The 18422-nt window shown below is 38.6% G+C and overlaps 1 long non-coding RNA gene across 1 annotated transcript; it reads right to left on the bottom strand.

Annotated features, from left to right (window-relative positions):
- Window positions 1-9831: 9831 nt before the first annotated feature.
- Window positions 9832-18073, bottom strand: LOC122903958. Its single transcript, XR_006384122.1, has 2 exons — window positions 17895-18073; window positions 9832-10075 (listed from the first exon to the last, which is right to left on the bottom strand). It is a non-coding gene; the product is annotated as an uncharacterized LOC122903958 (long non-coding RNA).
- Window positions 18074-18422: the final 349 nt, after the last annotated feature.

The raw sequence follows: 18422 nt of genomic DNA, 5'->3' as shown, positions 1-18422 counted from the left end.
CTATGAAAACTTTGTGAATGTACTTAATGCAACTCAGTTATACACTTAAAATGGTTGAAATGGTAAATTTTGTTATATATTTACCACAAAAGAAGTTTGAAGACAATTTTTTTTTTTACAAAGTTAACTTTCCATTTTTTTCCAAGTATGCAGAAGACAGTGACAAGAGATCAGATTCTTTTTTTAAATTTAGAAAATATTGGGGCACCTAGGTGGTTCAGTAGGTTAAGTGGACGACTCTTGATTTCAGCTTGGTCATGATCTCAGCGTAGTGAGATAAAGCCCCAAGTCCAGCTCCACACGCAGTGGGGAGTCTGCTTAAAATTTGCTCTCTCCTCCTCCCTCTGCTCCATCCCCACTCTCTCTCTCTCTAAAATGAATAAATACCTCTTTAAAAAATAAAAATAAAAATTACAAAATATTAAGTGATTGGGGTTATAAATATATGTGGTTTATGAACAACATTTTGACTAAAACTTACAGTTCTTTTCCACTTCTCATAAAGAGGAGAATAGAGAAGGGTGACAAGGGTTGGGAAGGATCTTTGATTTATTTAACTTTTTCTAAGATGTCTTATGAAGACTGAGTCCAAAAAGGAGGTGAATTTTGGTATATGCTTCTAGAGCAGGAGTTTAAACTAAATTCATTATCAACTTATCAACCATTTCTAACCCCTGTCCAATACAAATATTTCCTACTACTGTATTTTTCTCTTGGAAAGAACTGTCCTGAAGTCTTCATCCAAAATAGAAGTCTTGATATCATCCTTGATTTCTCATTCTCCACACCCTAGTGGCTACCAAGGTTTGCCAGTCTTTCCTTCTAAATATCTCTCAAATGTCTGCCTTCATTTTTTTTTTTTCTTTTTCAGTCTGCTGATGTGGTGGATTACATTAATCGATTTTCAAATATTGCCACAACTTTGCATACCTTGGATAAATGCCCCTTGGTCAAGGTGTATATAATTATTTTCTCGTTTCCTATGCATTCAATTTACTAGTAATTTGTTGAGGACTTTTGCACCTATGTTCATGAAAGATAGTGGTCTGTCCTCCTTTTCAATCTTACTACACCCTAATCCCAATCACCTTACCTCCCAGTCAATGGTACTATATCGCCTCTCCTTCCCCTTCTCTCTCTCTCTCTCCCTCTGTTTTCTTTTTCTTTTCTTTCTTTTTTTTTCCTTTTTTGGGAGTCGGGAATAAATGTCATTACATGGTGAACATGTATATTTATGTATGTCTTTTCCATTTGCCCAAGACTTCCTGTAAGACTTATTCATCTTTGATCCTCAGGGCTTAGACCTAGTGCTAACTCCTGCTGTATGTTTATAGTTAATGGTTATTATTTTATTTGCAAAGGAATGAATGAAATATTTTGTATGTAATAAAAGAAATGTAACATCATGTGAGATCTTCTATTAATAACTTCTGAGGTCACTTCCATCTCTTTTATCCTATGATTACTTTGATTTTATCTTTTAGTGATTATATGTGGGATTGGATCAATGTTGTGTGGAAAAGAACAGTAAGAAAAGATTTAAGGAAATTTATTTTGCTATTACTGCAGTTATTGCTACTCTTCAAATTAGATTCCCTCTTTCATAAAGTATTTTTGATATTTATTTTCTGTTGACTTTATGACAATTTTCATATAGATATGAAGGAGTGTGTCCTTGTCCTGAACCAGCTTTTGCCTCCATTGAACTTTGATGAGTCACTTTGAAGAGTAATGATGATTATGTTAATTCATAATATTATTATTGTTATATAACTACAAAGTTTCTTCAACTTTGAAACCATATTTTATCTATTAGCTGGCATATATGGGGGAACATCTTTGTGACATCTCTTTGTTCCTGAAATGTTTTGAATATAATGTGGGGCAAACATTTTATAAGCTTTCTATATAATAACAGTTTACTGTCCTAAACAACACAAATTTATTCATTACTGCCCCAACACTCGATGCCTTTTATAGGGGTTTATATCTTTAACATTTTTTTAAAGTAACAATTCTGTTTTTAGCCATGAAATTTTTAAATTTCTCACTTCAGATCTTTACTAGAGAGAGATTGTGGGTTTAATAAATAATACACTATTTCATTTCAGATATTATTACTCTCCAGAATAAATAAATTTAAGCAAATCCTCCATGTCATTCTGGACTCTATAATGTAGATGTGAGTCCTCGCTCTTCACTGCCATGGTGTACTAGACCTTGAAAATGCCTCTGGTCCATGTACCTGCCTAGAAAACCAGTTACTTCCAGATCTGCCTTTCAACATTCCGTAATTTAGCCAAAAAGAATTTTTAAAAAGAAATTTAGTCCTGCCCCCAAAATAAGAATGTTATTCTTATTTTCTGTAAAGCTTAATTTCTTAACAAATACTAATAAGTAATTATTTTGTCATATATAATATATTGCAAAAACAGATGACCACAAGTCTAAGTGACGATTTTCTTCCCTTAAATGTAAAGCAAACTAAAAAGGCCAGATTTATGGAACTAGAAATTGAAAACCCTAGCTTATTCTTAGCCCAACCAAAATTTCTGTACAACCCCTTATCCTATCTAATTAAAGTGTCATGGCCTGGGGATGAAAAGAACATGATCTTGAAAACCAGATTCTCCATGTGAACTTTTAAAAAAATGTCTAGTGTGGTGGTTTTTGTTGTTGTTGTTGTTTTGTTTTGTTTTCCCAAGACCACAGAAAGGGTTGATAGTGGTGGGAAGAAAGTGAAAGCAAAAGTAGCATTGACAAAGAGTCAAAAGAGTGGTCCTCTCCTAAGAGATTGTGCTTAATCTCAATTCTGCCCTTGCAAACAAAGGGACCCAGGAGCTTGAGGAAGACCTCCTGAGAGCTACAGATCCTGGCATCTGTACTGTAGACAGATGAAAGTACTCTGAAGGGGAGGTTTCCCCTAACCCTTTCTAAAGAGAAGGTTTCACAACATCTAGAGAGCCAGGGGATCTGGACAAAATAACTACCACTGTTGGCTGAACTTATGGAACCTGTAACTTTTTGTTTTCCTCCTCCCAAAAATATCAAATGGTCAGAAAATTTCAGTGCAATATGAAAAGCAAAGCCCACATTTTTAGTTAAATAATAAACTAATGTTACACTTTCTAGGGAGAAACAGTATCCTTATTTGGAGAGGGTTTGTTTTGTTTCATGTTTTTTGTATTATTTAAATCCTATTTCCCTGATGATTACTATGTTGAGTACTTTCCCCTATACCTGTTGACCATTTGTATGTCTTCTCTGGAGAAACATCTCCTCAGTTTCTTAATCCATCTTTGTTTTTTTTAATGAATTAGTTATTTGTTTGCTATTGAATTGTTGGAGTTCCTTATGTATTTTGGATATTAACCCTTCATCAAATATATGGCTTCCAAATATTTTCTCCTATTCTGTAGGTTGCCTTTTCATTTCACTGGCTGTTTCCTTCCTTCTTTAGGAGCTTTTTAATTTAATCTAATCTCACTTGCCAATTTTTTTCTTCTGTTGTCAGGGAATTGCAAATCAAAACCACAATGAAATAACACCTCATATAGGTAAGGATGGCTATTATCAAGAAAAAAAAAAGATTGCAAGCGTTGGCAAGGATGTGGAAAAGAATCTTTGTACACTGTTTATGGGAATGTATGTTGGTGCAGGTAGTCTGGGAAACAGTATGAAGTTTCCTCAAAAAGTTAAATATAGAACTACCATGTGACCCAACAATTCAATTTCTAGGTATAAAATCCAAAAGAATTAGAACTTTAAAGAGATAGCTGCATTCCATGTTCACTACAGCATTATGCACAGGAGCCAAGAGGAGGAAAACATAAATGTCTACCAATGGATAAATGGATTAAGAAAACGTGTATACAAATACAATGGAACATTATTCAGCCTTAAAGGAGAAGGAAATCCTGCCATTTGTGACAACGTGGATGAATCTGAAGGACATTATGCTAAGTGAAATAAACTAGACACAGAAGGACAAATAATACGATGATGCTATTGAATAAGGAATCTAAAATTGTCAAACTCATAGAAGCAGAGATTGGAATGGTGGTTGCCAGAAGCTGGAGGGAGAGGTAACAGGCAGGTATAAGGCAAAGGGTTGAAAGTTTCAGCTATACTATATGAATAAATCCTAGATAAGGAGAGCACATGATATGATGAGCACTGGGTGTTACATGCAACTGATAAATCATTGAATGCTACATCCAAAACTAATGATGGACTAAATGTTGGGCAACTGAATTTAAATTTTAAAACATGAATGAATTCTAGACATCTACTAGACAGTATAGAAGTTATTTAGCAGTACTGTATTGCATAGTTAAAATTTTGCTAAGAGGATAGATCTGAAGTTAAGTGTTCTCATCATAAAATAATAATAATAACAACAACAAATAAAGAGGATGGAAGAAAATTTTGGATGTGATGGATATATCAGTAGCCTAGATTGTGATGATGGTTTCACAGTTGTATACTTATCTCCAAACTCAGCAAGTTTTATACATTATGTCTAGTCTTTTGTATGTCAGACATACTTCAATAAAGTGATTTTTTTTTTAATTCCAAATTTGAGAACCATGACAAGATCGCCATTGCCCCAAACTGAATTCTGCTGAACTTCTGTTTCTAAGAGCAGGAGCTCTCCTCACTGGAGATCATGTTTACAGATCAGTTTGTAATATTATAAAGGCATCAGAAACACAGAAATAAATGGAGCATCCCTGAGCTGATTAGATTATCCTGAGCTCTTTCCACATGTGATTGGAGATGATCTAATTGGCTTGTGCAGTAAGTAAGTTATCCTGAGTGTTTGAATATAATGCATGTATGTTTACAATACCAAAGCACATTAGAAATAGATTCATTTACTCTCTTTCTCTTGGCATTATTCCTACTAGCGAAAGCTTTCCACGGTGCTTCCAATGAAAAGGGTGTGTGTGGGGGGACATTTGGAGTGATTCACCATTGGCTCCTAAGGATTTTCCTCTATCTGAATCATTAGCTGCCTTCAAATGTCATCTTAAGGGAAAAAGTGTGATTTCTAAGTCTGTCTTTACCTAACCAGTTTTCGGTGATTGGTCTCCCAATGAAAGGAAATGGAGACCACTCTTAACAGTGTATTCAATTGTGTTGGAAACTATTACCTATTCCCTATTACCCAGCCTTGCTTTCTGTCTTAATATAAAGCAATTGAAATCATAATAAGAAAAAGATTCAGATCTGAGAAAAAGAACAGTTTATTTTCACTTCTCATTTCAAGCTACTGTTTCTGGCTATTAAATTCTCTAATTCTCAGGACACATAGAATATATATTGATAGAAACAGAAAGAATGTAATTACTCGCATGTTACATTAATTAATGGGATCCTTTATTGAGATTTTTATATTCTGAGGATTGTATACAAGGATGAGGAACAAGATGGCAATGGCGAAGTAGACCATTTGGACCACAAAAGCAATTCTCTAATTGCTTATTATTTTTTTTAGTAATCATGGAATTACTAAATCTAGACAAAGGCATGGAATTAAACTGACAATAAAGACATCATCTAATCATAATTAAAAATTGAAGAGCAATCAATGTGTATGTATTAAACATTGTGGCAGTTACTCCTACATCTAAGGTCCTGAGTCTCTCCTGGTTTTCATCTGAACTATAATAGCTCTCACTGTATTTCACAAACCATTCAGTTTTTATTCATTCAGTAACCACTTATAGAGTACATACTTCACTCTGAACTCATATTTTGCTATCCATGTTCTCTACAAAAGCATGGCCTTAGTAGCCAGGTAAATATGATGCTCGCACTAATTTTTAACATCTCTTCACCTGTGAGCAAATCTTAACCAATTAACATTGTTTCATAAGATTGAATAGGCAAACCTTTTTATTTAAAAACACACACACACAACTAGCTTTTACTAGCCCATCACACAATAACAACAACAACAGTGCAAGGCAATACATTGGAGAGAATTAAAGAAACAAAAATGCTCTGTTCAGAATGGAATTCATACTGTTCCACTGTGACAAGAAGGAGGTGGACTTTCAAAGCTGCAAGAACCTTGTTCATTTGAGCAGTAGCTCATGCTGTTCATTCTCCTCAAAGGAGAAAATAATGCAACCCACTAGTTTCCTTTTTTGGAACTTGAGTTCTGCAAGGGCATTTCCCCTTAGTGCTCATAGTCTTGTTATCCAATTCAATCCTATTATTTCACTGGGGCCAAGAGAGTTAAAACACTCTTTCCAAGACCATGTGGTTGATTACAATCAGTTAAGATGAGAACCTCTATTGTGTGGTACCTACTTGTTATGTATCGAATTTTGTCCCCTCAAAATTCATGTGATGAGGCCTAATCCCCAAGGTGACTGTATTTGGAGATGGGGCCTTTAAGAGAATAATTAAGGTTAAATGAGGTCATGAGAGTGAAATTCTAATCCTATAGGACTGCTGTTCTTATAAGAGGAGTTAGAGCTACAAAAGCTCTCTCCTTCTCCACATGCATGCATGGGAAAAGGCCAGGTGAGGACCCAGTGATAAAGCATTGTCTGTGACCTAAGAAGTAAGGTCTCACCAGAAACCAGTTCTTCTGGCATTTTGATCTTCACCTCAGCCTCTGGAACTTTGAGTAAATAGGTTTCTGATGTTTGAACCACCCAGTCTGTGGTATTTTCTTATAACAGTCAGAGCTGCCTAAGACATTATCCACATCCTTGTTCCCCAAAATCCCTGAGAGACAAATAGTCAAACCAACCCAGAGTGATGTGAAGCAAAGTCAACAAAGGCCTGAGCCAATGGGACCTGGGGGAGTGCCTCATTTCCTCTGAGAAGCACCCCTCAAGACAAAATTAGATGTGCAGAAACTCGCTGATGGGAAAACTTGTGAAAGACAAAGGCCAGAGGGATCAGGAGCAGATGGGCAGAGTCTTCAAGTTGTAATGTGGGTCTGACATCTATGAAGCGAAAAGAAGGATTAGGGAAGAAGAGTTCCAAACTACAAGGGTAGCCCCAAGACATTTTTGGCCAGGTTGATGGAGAGAACCAGAGCAAAGATGGCTACTCTGAGGAGTCCTCCACTGGGATGAAATGGCCAAATCTAGGATTCCCACTGTGCTCATTCATTGACTGCAAGTAGCCTGTAGCAAATGAGGCCTCAGCATAAACACTGAAGTGGGTCTGAAGGGGAAGCATGTGGATGCTACCCACAAACTTGCCCTCTCCTAGTAGGTTCCCATGAACAGCCCAGCTCCTAGGTCAGAGGGTCAGTGTATTATAGCAAAACCAGGACTCAAATTTGGAAGACGTTGTTCCTTTCCATTTCTAATACATTACAAAGTTTTATTATTTCTTATTTTTAAGATTTATTTATTTTAGAGAGAAAGAGAGAGAATGTGAGCCTAGGGGAGGGAGAGAGGGAGAATCCTGAGCAGACTCCCCATTGAGCATGGAGCCAGATATGAGGCTCCATCTCAGGACCCTGTGATAGTGACCTGGGCAGAAATCAAGAGTCAGATGCTCAACCAACTTAGACACACAGGTGCCCCACATTACAAGATTTTAAAGCCAAGGAATGGAATAAAATTAAGTACACTACACAGATAGTCATAAAGCCTAGGCCTGGGTAGCTGTGTTACTTAGCAAATGTTTATGGTATGTGATGTTTGTAGTGTTTTAAAGTCTATAACAATGTTTGCTCTTTTTTTTTTCCTGCTCACTGTGATTTGATGAAAACCCAAATAATGAGTAATGTGATTCATTCTGCCCTGTTGACAAGTATGTGTCTAATATTTGCAGATAAAATGATAGCATACCTCTCGGGGTGTGAAGCCATCTGTCGTCATCACAAAATTGGTCCTTATCAACTTATCAAACTGTCATGTGCAATTTTAAAGACCTTTCAGTGCCTGTGTTCACCTCTCATTCTATGAAATGGAATGCAGTGGGGTTAGTACAGTTTTCTCCCACTGATAGGCATGAAATAGTCCCAAACTCTTCAGAAGGAGAGTTAGTAACATCAACTTAGAAATCTTTTATAAAACTCTCATTTTTTGGAGGTATCCAGAATCCCAGCGCCCAGCTAAGTGGAGTATACTCTGTCAGTGGAAAGTAGGAGGACCGTATCTAAAAGGAAACACCTGCGGCAGAGAGGGCCCTTCCATGAGACAAACCACACTACACTTGTAAGTGGACTGACTTGTGTCTTCATAAGATCCACATGTTGGAGCCCTAACCCCAGTGTGATGGAATTTAGAGATGGGGCGTGTGGTAGATACTCATGTTTAAATGAGGTGATGAGAAGAGACAGTCATCCTCACTCCCTTTCCATCTATTCACAAAGAAGTCGTGTGAGCACAGAGCTGGCAGTCGCTCAGTTGGCACCTGGACCTTGGACTTCCCAGCCTCCAGAACTGTGAGAAATAAATGCCGCTGTTTAGCCACTCAGGCTACCATATTTTATTACAGCAGTCCACGCTAAGACACACCCATGGCTCAGCTAAAGCAACTTCTATAAGGAAGTTTCTTCCCCTCTGACGTTGGAGTCTTCCCAGCAAAGGTGGAATGGAGAGTCTTCAGAACAAATTGAAGTGGTTCTCTTCAGAGAGCGGTTTCCTTGTTGCTGAAAGACCTCCCCTGAGGGTGGACTCTCCCATCAAGCTGGCTAGAGACTCCATGCTCAGCAGAGTTAATCACAGCCTTTGTGCCTCATTATTCATCCTTGACATTATGGTTTCATTTGTGTGTCTGTTATCCTCCAGCAGGATGGGGCTTCCATTGGCCCATCACCTTACAGCCTGCTACAACTCTGGTTAGGCTGAGAGAATGATAAGAGTCATTAGCAAAGATAATAGAAATTGAAAATGCATGTGCCCTGAGTATTACATTATTTCTCTATTTGCTAACAGATGATCAGAAATGCTTTCTTCCATGGATGACCCTCAAGGCCTTTAATCCCACCAAAGAGTCATTGCGATAATGTGAAAGATAGTTTGGCTCAGAGCTAATGGGGAGTGAGGAGCTTCCAGGGGACAGCGGCTCCTCTCACATCTTTCACAACCTTCCTCCCACTGCTTAATCAGACACAGGAGGAAGCAAGTCTCTGGGGGTGACTCCAGAACAGGACTGACCAAGCAGACCTATGCTGTTTAAATATGCTGTAGGTCTAAAATATGCTACTTCTGCCACTCTGCAAAAGTTCAGTGGGATGGAATGTCTCAGAAATGTTGCACATTCTAAAACAAAAAACTTTTGCTAAATTCTTTGTTAGTTGTCCTGGAGTACTTGTTTATAGCCTCATGCCAGAGAAAGAATAGAAAACAGACTTTCCTGTTGTATCAGACTAATCTACTCATTACTGGGGGGCGGGGGGGACCAGATCATTATACCCAGAGTCATTTCCTTTTTATGATGGAACAATAATTTAGAGGCCACAAAAGGATGTTGTGCAAGGTGACAGGACTCAGATAGGACTGGCTTGATGAAATGTTTCACATATTTTATTCATTTCCAAGCTCAGCTAATACTTCGCAAATTTATGTGAACTATTTTGTTCTTTTCACAAAAATGTATTCCACTATGCTTCTTGTTGATTCAACAGTTGACCACAGTCCAGGCTTTGAGAGTCAATGTTCAAACACCATTCAATCACATAATTGAAGAAAAGAAACATCAGTTTCTTTGGTTTGGTTGTCTAAGTATTAAAAGTACAGCTGTCCTCAGGTATTCCCAAGATCCCAGCTGAGCAGTGCCCCTCCTTCTGACCCCATGCTTACCACCAGAGCCTGCACAAGCAAATTCCAAATACACTCAGACACCTTGTGATCTCACTCTTTTTATTAACATTAAGGCTCATATGGCATTACTGTAACATATTGTAATAGGCAATATAGTTTCAGCTTTTAACTCTTCTTACATATATTTGGCTTCTTTGAGGAATCCAGGTAAATAACAATAGATTGTTAGTATGGCATGGTATCAGGAGAGTTGTTTGGTCCAGGAGTGAGCACACCAGTTCTGATTTGACTCTGCATTCATTTCCTGGGAAAATCACTTTTTCTCTTAGCTGAAAAACAAAGCAGGGGGGAACAGTAGTACCTTATTGCATGTGGATGTTCTGTATAAATTTAAATGAAGTAACAGTTATGAAACAATTCAAATATGGCTAGACACATGGCGGGAAGAACTGGTCACCTCCCACTATTAAATTCCCTTTTCTGCATTTAACCCTTGGGGAAGACCTGAAGGGCAGCAGAGACAGACGAGAAGGGCCCGCTCTGCTTCACCCTTCACCAGCCTTCTTTCCTATCACCCACACCCAAACATATTTTGCCAAACATCACTCATTCTCTCTGAGGGAAGCCTTTCCTTGGGAGAAGGTACACCCCCGGACTGGCATATGCCAGCACAGCTGAAGGAAAAAAACTCCCATGAATCCACATGGAGAGGCAGAGGCTCCAAGGAGCTAATTAGCTCTTTGAGCGAGACTCACACAGACACAGACCTAGGCCCCGCCAGACCCAGACAGAAGATGAGGGCCAAGCGCTAAACGCAAGGCAGGCCTTTTGCTGCTCCATGGGGTGTGAAAATTTCTTCCGAGAACTGAACTGATATTTTTTTTTCCCTGAGATTTGTTGCTTCTAGGAATGAGATGAGACATTCAAACTCATTTCCCTAGAGGCTGAAACCAAATTTGAAACTAGCAGTGAAAACAGTGAAAGACCAATAATTTCGCCAGCTGGCTCTCCTACAATAATCTAACATCGTATGGGAAGTTGTAATATGTTGTGTGATTACTTCCTCTCTTTTTACTTGTTTGCTTTCCTCCTCTATTTCTGAGTTATCTTTCTTCATTTTGTGAAGAACAATATAAATATATAATGTTTTCAGATTGGAAACAAGTTTGTTCCAAGCCGGTGGGTTATTCTTTATTTCTGAATACTTTGAGCAGGAAGTTGTCATTTTTGTTTTCCTCCCTGAGAAGTAAAGAGAAAGTAACCACAGAGCTAGGTACATAATGAATATAATAAGGAATTATTTTATTGGAATCTTACATGCTTTTGGTTATTAGGTTACTGGTTTTCTGTAATATTTGACCCCTTTCAAACTGTGAAATTTGCTCAATTTTTATTAGAAACATGGTGGTATTTCAGCCAGTTTAATCTTCTGCTCAAATTATTATATTTCTTGAGCGTGTAGTGTTATTGTCTCACCTCCAATACTACATATATGTTTGAAATACATATGGGTATATATCTGCATAAAAGCTAATCTTAAGGGTACAAGCCCATCATTACACACATATCTCAGGTTTCTGAAGAATTTTTGCATACTTTCTGAAGTTTGAATTACCTAGAAATGCACAAACATGCTTGATGTTTAAGTGACTTTTTTTCTTGTAAGGTATTTTGATTTAACATTAGTTATAAGAATAAGAATATGAGTGTTATTTCTAAATTAAATGGAAATTTAACCCACTGTGGTATTTATTTTCATCCACTCCTCATTACCTGTGTAGAACATTACAAATTACACTCTCCACTAATATGCCATCTTGGATTGCATGGATTCCCATGATACTTTGCAAGCATCTGTCTGCCCCATGCCCGGTTCAGGTTTAGCAGCTGCAACCACAGGAGGCTTATGCCCAAAGACCCCACAACTTAGCAAGTGCTCAGATATGGAAAGAAGGAATTGCAATAAGCAGGAATATCATTTTTCTCATAATAATTTAATGTCTTTTTAAAGTATCCATTATATTAGCTAATAGAAATTTAATCAGTTTAGCACCAACTACCTACACTGCTCTCCTTGCTTTTCCTGAAAGTGTGTGTGTTCTAAGGAGTTCATGTGGTGGCCAGGAATTACCAAACTGCTCTGACCCAGGCCGTTCCCTCTGCACAACATAGCCACAAAGCCCCGTCAGGCTCTCTCCCTTTTTGCTATCACCCTCCAGTACCCAGTGTCGCCATGTTGTTCCCATCGCTCTTGGAATGAAGAGTCACTTCATGGAGCCATCTGAGCCTCTTCATCCTTACCATGCTGACTTCTAACACTCAGAGATCACTCAAACCTCTCACTCTGTGAGGACGCTCTGGTCCCTCTGCCTAGGTGCACCACATAGGAATTTCTACATCTTTACTCCCAAACCTGCAGGTGGGGAAACTGAGGCCTTTTTAGCTTTCCCAGTTCTTCCAGGCAGGCTCTCTCTTCTCTTAGACACATGTGAAGTCCCTGTCATCCCTTCTGAGGCCATGTTCATAACTCCATTTGCAGGAACACATCTTGGTGCATACCCTCTTTGACTTCCTCTGAAAATCTCCTCTGACCCCACACAGGGACTCATTTTTTTTTTTAAAGATTTTATTTATTTATTTGACAAAAATCACAAGTAGGCAGAGAGGAAGGCAGAAGAGGATGGGGGAAGCAGGCTCCCTGCTGAGCAGAGAGCCAGATGCAGGGCTCGATCCCAGGACTCTGGGATCATGACCCGAGCCGAAGGCAGAGGCTTAACCCACTGAGCCACCCAGGTGCCCCAGGACTCATTTCTGAACAGAGTTGTTAATTATGGAAGACTTAACTCCAAATCTCTGTCTTCTGAATTTCCCTGGTCCCCAGCTCTCGAACTCAAAAGACTTTTCTCTGCCATAACTTTCCTTTCTTGAAACTAACTCATTGACAAAACAAGAAGGGGATCAATGGCTCAATGCAGGTAGCAAAGGGGGGGGGGACTTATCAATTACATCAGAATATTGTATATAGACAGTGCAGTCTAGCAGGATTTGTGATTGAAAGAATTACTGGCTACAAGGAGGGTCCCTTTACTTGATTGTGCACAGACAATGTAATGACCAAGCAAATGATGTCACTGCGGAGACCTAAAAGATGAATAGACATTGGTCAGGCAAAGGGAAAGTCTGTTGTAGGCATTGGATACAGAAGTGCATGGATGCCAAGAGCACATGGAACATTCCAGAAACTAAAAAAGGTCTGTGTAACTGGAATATAGGGTGGGAAGCATGAAGAGGGATTTTGCAGCAGCAGGAGGAAGGCTGCAGAGATAAAGTCAGCTCAGCAGACATCACCTTCTTCCTTATTAAAGATCTCCACGTTTACTTGGGCCTAACAGGGTGAATCATGACTAATATGAGCCAATTCCAGCAATCATGAGCCAATTCCAGCAATCTTATGCAAGTGATAGGTTAAAGATGAGCAAAATATCACAGTCTGGTGAACAAGCCACAAGAGAAAGTCAGCTGAATATTCAGGAAAAGTTTTTCTCCCTGATACTGGAAAGGTATGTGAGGTGAACAGAGAGTATTTTCTTTCCCACACTGTCCTTCCTGCTTCTGAGTGTGACTGTTCACTGTCTGATGTTAGGAACTAGAGGGTTTGTAACATGTGAATAGAGAGCTACAAATATAAGAATGGAAGACAGTGTGGTGATATGAAAAGACAGAATGATAGAAAGAGCCATGGTTTTTGGCTGAGGTAGACTCTGAAACAGGAACCGTATACCTCTAGATGTTCTAGCAAACAATAAATACCCCTATGGTGTAGGCCACTATTAGATAAGGAATTCAGTGACTTGCAACTAAATTCTTCCCAACATGGCAAGATGTTTCAGGATTTTTCAAGGGGAACGAAAATGACTGGGGTCAAGCATGGGAATATATTTGCAGATAAATGACAAGGACCACATTAAGGAGAAAACATAGCAAGACAGAATGGAAAATTGAAAGAAGTTCAGTATGGTTGGAACTTAACATGTAAGTTTTGAGAAATGGAGATCAGGTATAGGTATAACTAAATCATTGATGTTCTTACAATCCAAGTAATGACATTTGGATTTTATCTTAGGGGCAGAGAAGTTATTGATGGTATTAAGAAGAGTTAGGTGATCAGATTTGCAATTTTAGATTTTATTCTGGATGAACATTGCCTAAACTAGGTTTCTAGCAGAGGAATTGCAGAATAAGTTCCAGAGCAGGAGATGGAATCCCTAAGATTTTAGAGTCCATTAGATTTCTGTAATGAGAAAGACAGAGGAGCACAGAATGATGTTCAAACCCAAATTTCTATCACAGCAACAGGAGAAGGAGCAAGAAACTCATAAGGAGTAAAGACATTGCTAATTGAAATTTCTTTTTTAAAAAACAATGTCTTTTACAAAGCAGGAAAGAATGTCCAATGGAAAAAAGACAGCCTCTTTAATAAATGGTGTTGGGAAAATTGGACAGCCACATGCAGAAAAATGAAATTGGACCATTTCCTTACACCACACACAAAAATAGACTCAAAATGGATTAAGGACCTCAATGTGAGAAAGGAATCCATCAAAATCCTTGAGGAGAACACAGGCAGCAACCTCTTCGACCTCAGCTGCAGCAACATCTTCCTAGGAACTTCGCCAAAGGCAAGGGAAGCAAAGGCAAAAATGAACTATTGGGATTTCATCAAGATCAAAAGCTTTTGCACAGCAAAGGAAACAGTTAACAAAATCAAAAGACAACTGACAGAATGGGAGAAGATATTTGCAAACGACATATCAGATAAAGGACTAGTGTCCAAAATCTATAAAGAACTTAACAAACTCAACACCCAAAGAACAAATAATCCAATCAAGAAATGGGCAGAGGACATGAACAGACGTTTCTGCAAAGAAGACATCCAGATGGCCAACAGACACATGAAAAAGTGCTCCATATCACTCGGCATCAGGGAAATACAAATCAAAACCACAATGAGATATCACCTCACACCAGTCAGAATGGCTAAAATCAACAAGTCAGGAAATGACAGATGCTGGTGAGGATGCGGAGAAAGGGGAACCCTCCTACACTGTTGGTGGGAATGCAAGCTGGTGCAACCACTCTGGAAAACATTTCCTCAAAATGTTGAAAATAGAACTGCCCTATGACCCAGCAATTGCACTACTGGGTATTTACCCTAAAGATACAAACGTAGTGATCCAAAGGGGCACATGCACCCGAATGTTTATAGCAGCAATGTCCACCATAGCCAAACTATGGAAAGAACCTAGATGTCCATCAACAGATGAATGGATCAAGAAGATGTGGTATATATACACAATGGAATACTATGCAGCCATCAAAAGAAACGAAATCTTGCCATTTGCGACAACATGGATGGAACTAGAGCGTATCATGCTTAGCGAAATAAGTCAAGCGGAGAAAGACAACTATCATATGATCTCCCTGATATGAGGAAGTGGCGATGCAACATGGGGGCTTAAGTGGGTAGGAGAAGAATCCATGAAACAAGATGGGATAGGGAGGGAGACAAACCATAAGTGACTCTTAATCTCACGAAACAAACTGTGGGTTGCTGGGGGGAGGGGGGTTGGGAGAAGGGGGTTAGGGTTATGGACATTGGGGAGGATATGTGCTTTTGGGTAAATTGGAAGGGGAGGTGAACCATCAGAGACTATGGACTCTGAAAAACAATCTGAGGGGTTTGAAGTGGCGGGGGGGGGGGGTGGGAGGTTGGGGTACCAGGTGGTGGGTATTATAGAGGGCACAGCTTGCATGGAGCACTGGGTGTGGTGAAAAAATAATGAATACTGTTTTTCTGAAAATAAATAAATTGGAAAAAAACAATGTCTTTTAAAAAGTCTTAAATATTAATGGTTATCTAAATTTGAATTTTCTCATTATATAGTCACTAATCAAATAGGTGCATTAAGTATCCTTACAAGATTGTGACTGACCAGAAAACCATAATCAGTTTGCAGAAACCAAATTCCTAACCATATTTCTTTTCCAATGACCCCCTTATTTCCTTCCAGAATAAAGGAAGTATTGAGTGTACATTGGGAGATTAAGAACCCCACAGAGACTAATGTGTGCATCAAGGCTGCATTTATCAATTAAAGGATTAACATTCTAATATAAGTTTAATAATCTGGTATTAACATTAAGACCCTATGCCTTAGCTTAGTGTATGCACCAGAGCCCCAATAAGAAAAACTGTGCCTTCAACCAAGGAAAATTCAAGAAGAGTTCATTTACAAAGGGACTATTTACAGAATATTTTGGAGTACAGAGAAACTACCAAGGACAGTACAGTCACCTGAGGTAGATAAAGAAAAGTTGTCATCACCCACAAAAAAGGACAAGAGAAGAGGTGGTACTAGAACCTAGAGAAACATATATGTAAGACCACCTTGAGACAAGTGGTCCCTTCAGTCTAGAGACATAGCCTGCAGGAAACAATCACTCAGGTAGCCAGCCAGAGGAATAAGTTGCCCTGACTTTACTCTGCTCCTCCCTCCTGATTTTCTCCCAGTGAAATTAGTTTAATTAGCTGAACCCAACTCAAGGACCTTGCCTAAGGCATCTCTTCAATATAATCATGTATTTCAGCCAGCAAGCCAAGTAGGGGTGGGAAGATGAGAGTCAGTCTGGAGGGGTAAGTAGCACATATCCAGCATGACCATAGGTGGAAATATTATCTGAATCCATTATCTACGTGAAAATGAAACTCATATGTGAATTTAATATCTAGATTTTCAAATACTGAGAAGATGTATGGTTAGAATAAAGACAGAGAAGTTTTAGTTCAAAAAACTTGAATTAATAACATAAGGACTCACCAAAATCTAATTAAGTAGTTTTTTAAAAATATTTTATTTATTTATTTGACAGAGAGAAATCACAAGTAGATAGAGAGGCAGGCAGAGAGAGAAGGAGAGAGGGAGAGAGAGAAGCAGGCTCCCTGCTGAGCAGAGAGCCCGACGCAGGACTTGATCCCAGGACCCTGAGATCATGACCTGAGCCAAAGGCAGCGGCTTAACCCACTGAGCCACCCAGGCGCCCTAATTAAGTAGTTTTAATCAGTCTTTCCTGCTACAGATATTAGCCCATATTTGTTTTTAGCCATAACAGCTTTTTGGGCAGAAGAAGGGAACTGTAATAGGATTAATTATGAATGAAAGTGAGCAAAACTACAGTATTAAACTACATTACTAATTAGACATTACTTAAAATTATAATTGTGTTTTTAGTGAATGATGCTTTTATAGTTAGAGTGGTATGATAATTGCTAATAATGAAAGGAAGAAATGGCAATAAAAGACTTCCTAATTTGATTTGGGTTCTGGAGAGCATTTTATACATAGTAGATGTTCTTACATTGAGTGTCATCTCGATTCTCTCTAGGACTGAAGACATGATGGGATGTTTGGAGAGCCCATCCTGTGGGTCAGCTGGGGCTCTATTTACATGAGATTGAGGTGCTGCCTGAATAGGAGTGAGTCTTAGAAGAAGACAGAGCCAGGAAAATCAAGTTATTTCAAGAAGAAAAATTCAGTGATTCTGATAAATGGCATAATGTCTGTTCTGTATTGCTCTCAGATCAAGCTTGAAAGGATTCACACCTGAGTGATAAAGCAAGGGAATTTAATGCACAGGCAAGAAAAAAACTGAAAAATAATTATTTTACCAAAACCTACCAGGAACAATAAGAGAAGGCATCATATTTCAATGATCAGAAGTACCACTTTCCTGCAGAAGACAGGATATTTGATGTCATATGTAACAAACTGTCTTGAAAAGATATTGATGAGAATCTGCAGTAACATGAATACCCTCATCAATTAAAAATATCTAACATCCCTGTGTTTCTTTTAAAGGTCTTATTTATTTATCTGAGAGAGAAAGAGAGCACAAGCAGGGAGAACAGCAGGCAGAGGGATAAGGAGAAGCAGATTCCCCACTGAGCAAGAAGCCCAATGTGGTACTTGGTCCCAAGATCCTGAGATCACAGCCTGAGCCAAAGGCAGATGCTTAACTGACTGAACCACCCAAGCAACACTTAACATCCCTATGTTTGATACAGACATAAAAATCCTTATCATACAGTACCTATAGTCTTGAGAAAATGTTGATAGATCACAGTAAGTGTCCTTAGTGGTATCCTTAGAAGGTCTCAGAATACAACAGCTTCTTTGGCCATCAGCACCAATGGAAGACTTTCCAAGGTAAGTTGGAATAGGAGACAATTTAAGTATAGGAAGTCTTGGTAGATTTCCAATAGAACAGGTGAAAGCGAGGCCAGAGAAATAGGACTTTTCTACTAATAAATCTATAGGGATGGAAAGGAAACAAGGATTCAATGACACATAAAGTTCAATAAGGGCTTTAACAGCATACAGATTAACCAATTAGCCTCAAAATCTTGTACATTGTCCAATTTAGTCTCTTCTTAAAAAATGTTTGGCCAGTTTTGCATCATGCAACTAAGTATTACAGATAACCCTCCCCTCAACTTTCAATACTTATGTTTTACACTCTTCCTCAGGTTAGGGAGGGAACCTGAGAGTTACATATTATAGTATAGCGTTAATTTTACTTTATATTAACCTATAATAGTGTCTTGATTATTTATATTTT

Source organism: Neovison vison, chromosome 4 (genome assembly GCF_020171115.1).
Source record: "Neovison vison isolate M4711 chromosome 4, ASM_NN_V1, whole genome shotgun sequence".
In the NCBI taxonomy this organism is placed as follows: Eukaryota; Metazoa; Chordata; class Mammalia; order Carnivora; family Mustelidae; genus Neogale; species Neogale vison.
The sequence above is the reverse complement of the archived record's forward strand: the minus strand, read 5'-3'. Positions and strand labels throughout refer to the sequence as shown.